This window comes from Beta vulgaris, chromosome 4, assembly GCF_026745355.1.
Source record: "Beta vulgaris subsp. vulgaris cultivar EL10 chromosome 4, EL10.2, whole genome shotgun sequence".
NCBI lineage: Eukaryota > Viridiplantae > Streptophyta > Magnoliopsida > Caryophyllales > Amaranthaceae > Beta > Beta vulgaris.
This window is the reverse complement of record NC_079205.1, coordinates 47,960,681-47,965,938: the sequence shown is the minus strand read 5'-3', so window position 1 is coordinate 47,965,938 and position 5,258 is coordinate 47,960,681.

Genomic DNA, 5,258 nt, shown 5'->3' with positions numbered 1-5,258 from the left:
ACATGAAAGGCCTTTTCAAACACGTTGATGAAGGCAAATTATATGCAGTAAGAATTACAAGCCTACAAGAATATTGTCCTCCAAACATACCAAAGGGTGAAAAGCCATCAGTGCACAAACCTAATCGAACATTACATGTCTTAGAGGCAAATCACGGAAAGTGGTATCAAAATGCTTCCACGCCTCACTATCACTAGGATGTTCCATAGTACTCGGAATCCGAAGATTTTTGGTATGCCATGTCATTTTCTCTGAAATATTCTTCGTCGCATAAAGCCTTTACAATCGGGGTGTGATAGGAAAATATGTTAGGACCTTTTATGGAATAAGATTGACTCTAGGAGTCTTCTTGTAGTGATCACACTCACATATACTATGCTTGATTGAATGTGTGTCACCTTTCCGAAATAGCATACAACCATTACGACATGCATGTATCTTTTAATGTGGGAGTTGTAAGCCTTTAATAACTTTCTTGGTATCATAGAAAGTTCTACTCATTTGGTTGTTATTTGGAATCACCTCATTCAATAAAGATGCAAATCCATCAACACTATGTGGTAGATTGTACTCACACTTCAAAGATTTTATTCTTGATGCCATCTCCAAGACAGATACTTTTCTCCCTTGGTACAATGGGCTATCGACAGCTTTAAGGAGTTCAAAAAAAATTTTAGCTTCGTCCTTTGGCTCCTTTTCGACATTATTTGTTTGCTCATTGTTTGGATTTTCTTCATTATGTCCAAGAGCATCAACAATCATGTCTCGATAAGGGATTTGATGGCTCCGATGGGGGTTCGTCAACAATTTCTCCGTGACATATCCAATCAAAATAGTCATGACAAGATACTTTTTTATAAAGATGTTCTCTAACTATGTCAACAGCAAAGAATCGTTTGTTGTTATACCGAAGTATGGACATCTAATTTTCTCAGCGTCTTTGTATTTATGATTTTGTTGTGCCAATTCAATAAAATCTCGAACTCTATTCACAAACTCAGTCTTGAGAAAGCGTTCCTCACATCTATCATACATCCAACTATGCTCTCTTCTTTTCATGATCCTCAATTCTACACATCTCAATTAAAACAAAATTACTAACAAACTTTAAAATCAACATCGTCATTTACTACATTAAACTTTAATCACGTTAAAATGAACATAGGAGTATCACACGTTATGTTGAAAATTATAAGTTATCCGAATAAGTCAAATTAAGGTAATTTCACCCTGATATCAATTTTTACATATACCACCATTAGTCTATCATAATTATAAAGATCTGGGAAAAATAAGAATTTATACTTATATACTTACATATATCTATAATATATTGATATGTCAAAGATATAATTGATGATGAATAGAGACATGAATGCATGTGGACCCCATTACTTTGAGCTGTCCATAATTACACGCATGAAAATAGTGGACAACAAACAAGATTAAATATATTGCTCACTTTCACTGCAGTTCATGCTTCTTTATCTTTTATGTAGTGTTTTAATATATTTATACTAGCCTTATATGCACGCGATGCGTGCGAAATCGTTACTGCTTGACTACTTTGAGTAACTAGGAGGTCGGTGAAAATAAAAAGCGGATGGTAACTTGCGTCCATTATATAAATGCTCGGTATTTTGACTAATAGCAACCGGGAAAGCAGCGGCAGTAAAGTCGTCGGTAAAAGACCAGATTCTAGTAGTGACTGTCGTCATCGGTTTGAGTTATCTTTGTACTTGACTACATGTCAAATGTTCCGTCCAACTAGTACCACATATGTATGGTATGCTCACAAATGGATGGCACATATAAGGTCATTAGATCCTCGCTCCTACAAATTGCACTTTAATGTCAACTACACACCGAGTCCTATCTGATTTGCTTATACTGATTATAAGAGTAAATTAAAGTTTGTAATTATGTTTGGAAGTACTCCATTATGAACAACTAGTGGACATCAAACATTGGGTTTTCAAATCTGAAAAAAGATGATGATATTTCTCTACTTCATTTGCACTTCAATGTATAAAATTCCAAGAAATATAGAGGTTTCTTAATGGTGAGTACTACCACAAAACAAGAACAGGAGATCTCATTGCCTTTCTTCAGAAAAAGAAAGTATTAAATTCATGAAACAATTCTTATGAAACTAAACCACCTTTTTCCAATAACAATCTGTAAAACACGAAGAAGAGGATAAAAACTTATTGTGGTGGGCGCGACGACGGAGCGTTGTAGTGGCGACGGTGAAATTCTAAGGTTAAACAAAACATCCATCATAAGAAATTATCCCTCAAAAAGTACTTCAAAAATAATAATAAAAAAAGGATAAAATTTGCAATCGATAACATGCAGGCGAAGTGCAAAAAGGATATTGAAAAAAATCGGTTTTTTCACCATATACCTCTGACAATTTTTTTTTGCACCATATACCCTTTCAAGTTTCCAAATTCACCATATACCCTTCACTTTTCAAAAAATACACCTATTTACCTTTAATAACTAACGGTGTTAATGTATGTTAGTCATTAACCTCTAATCTCCTCCTAACCTAAGTTAACTAACCTAAACCCTAACCCCCTCTAGCTTAATTAATCCTAAACCCTACCCTAATCTCCCCTCTAACCCTAAGTAACCCTAAACCTACCGTAACCACCCACCCACCACCCCCCTACCCCGCCCCACCCGCAACCCCCTCCCGTTTCCCCGACAACCCCACCCTTTCTCCGCTCCTGCACAGCCACCACACCCTGAACCCAACGCCACCACACCAATGAAAATCGACGCCGACACACTAACAAACACCGACACACCAGCCACCACACCCTTGACCCTCGAACTCAAGTGCAGGGGAAAAGGAGGGAGGGTTGTGCGACTGCGGAGGAAGGGGAAGGGGAAGGGGAGGGGGTTGCGGGACTGCGGGAAAAGGGAGAGGGGGACTGCGGGGGGGTGATGGGTCACAAGTGCGCAACTGCAGGTGAGGAGGGGGGTCACAGGTGCGCGACTGCGGGGGGCAGTGGAGTGCCAAAATCCGATGGAGTAGGGTGGGGTGTGAAAATCTGGTGGGGTTGGGGGGAGCGGGGTGGGGGCTGCGAGGTTGCGAGGGTGGGGATGGTGGGCTGGCGAGGTTGTGGGGGTGGTGGGGGTGGTGGGGGTGGTGGGAGTGGTGGGGCTAGGGTTGTTCAGGGTGGTGGGCTAGGGGGTGAGTGTGAGGGTGAGGGTGGGGGTGGGGATGGGGATGGTGGGGCTGGGGTTGTTGGGGGTGGTGGGTTTGGGTGGGTGGTGGGCTTTTAGGATTAGTTAGATTTTTAGGGTTTGTTATTTATTTTTAGGGGTATTTAGGGTTTAGGATAGTTGATTAGGATTAGGAGAGGATTAGTGCCTAATGACTAATGGAAGTATGACACCGTTAGTCAAAAGGGTAAGTTGATGTATTTTTCGAAAAGTGAGGGGGTATATGATGAATTTGGAAAGTTGAAAGGGTATACGGTACAAAAAAAATTGTCAGGGGTATATGGTGAAAAAATCGAAAAAAAATCATGAATATTGCTTCGATATTGCAAATTTAGGACAAAAAATATCACAGAAAGACAGATTATTTTATAAAAATTAAACAAATTAAAAAATAAGATGAAGATTACTTACCTGAAAACCGGCAACAACGTGCGGATGAAGAAAAAATTGGCGACGGAGTGCAAATGAAGAGGAAACCTGCGACAGATCGTTAAGTAGTTGGAATTAATTACTAGTGGTCGGTATACCAACCGAAAAAGAAAGAATCATTTAATCGGTCGATATATACCTTTGAAAAAAAACAACGGTCGATAAAAGTTAAGGCCGGACGGTAATTAACTTCCACACGGGAAATGGTCGGTATTTTTGTTATTAACAACCGATTTTGTTGCGGCCGGTAAAAGATTGGATTCTAGTAGTGTCATGGTGCCAGGTACAAGTTCCTCAGGGTTAACTGATTTTTGGAGGTACCAGGCTCTGATACCAATTATTATTCTATTATGAACACTAGAACAACTACAAGAGGGGGGTGAATTGCAGTTGAAGGGAAAATTTCAAATTTAGATTGCGGAATTGAATTAACTTAAAAACAAAAGAGAAAAAGCACACATGATTTTTACAAGGAAAACTTCCTAGGCCCAAAAGGAAGAAAAACCTTGACCACGAGGAATTTCAACTCAATACTCTCTTTACTATATTAGGCCAAAAGACTCTCTTTTACAACCTATTAATGGATCCTTCTTTATTCCTATAGGAGCCTGTTCCCAGTCACTCAGTTCCCCCTGAACTGATGACACTCACTTTGACTTCACTCGAAGTCTTCTCTTTTCTCTCTCTTGATTACAAGGATATTCTCAGATTTTTTTCTCACTCAAACACTATGAATATTACAATGATATGTAGAAGAATAAGAAAATACAAGAAAAACTTTCTAAGTAAAGATTGACTTTTTAATGCTTGAAAGTTCTAAATCTTCAAATAATTCTTCCTTTTATATATAGTTGTTGCACTGTTTCTTCTGGAAATATAATGCTCCACTTTCTCCTATTTGCATGTTTGTAGAGTTATGGAGATCATGGCCTATTTTCGCTGCACAATTTCCACGAACATTGCAATGGAAATAAACAACCTCCACTAGCCGCTAGTCGGAGAATTTCCAGCGAGTGGATCAAAACGGTTAGCTAGCTTCACGCAAGTTATTCCACAAAATCAGCCACGAACTTCAACATATTTTCCACACCATTTTCATCAGCACACAATATCTAATAACTCCAAGAATCTTTTCTACAAAGATTCTAAGTCAATAGATTAATCAAACATACCGTATAATAAAATTCAAGAGTGCATAAATAATGATATATTGACTAGATTAAATAAATAATCTTTCTCCACAAGATATAAAAAATAACTTTACATTATTTTTTGGAGTTTTATGTTTTTCAAAATAAAAATTATACAAGAACCTAATTATTTGGCATCATCAAAACATGGAATACAACAGAACCAATTAAGCTTTTCATGTAATTTAATCATTTATTATTTCTAGTTAATGGTTTTGTATGAGTTTTTTCCCTAGATATTGTCAAAGAAAGTTTTAATTCCCTATATGTGCAAATGTTAAATTCAATTCATTACATACCGTCCACGTCAGCGTGAAGCAGAAGATTATATCAGTTAGCGGTTTATATAGGGCATTAAATTCATCATTGGCGCATAGAAGCAAATAAAACCCACTTTAAAAA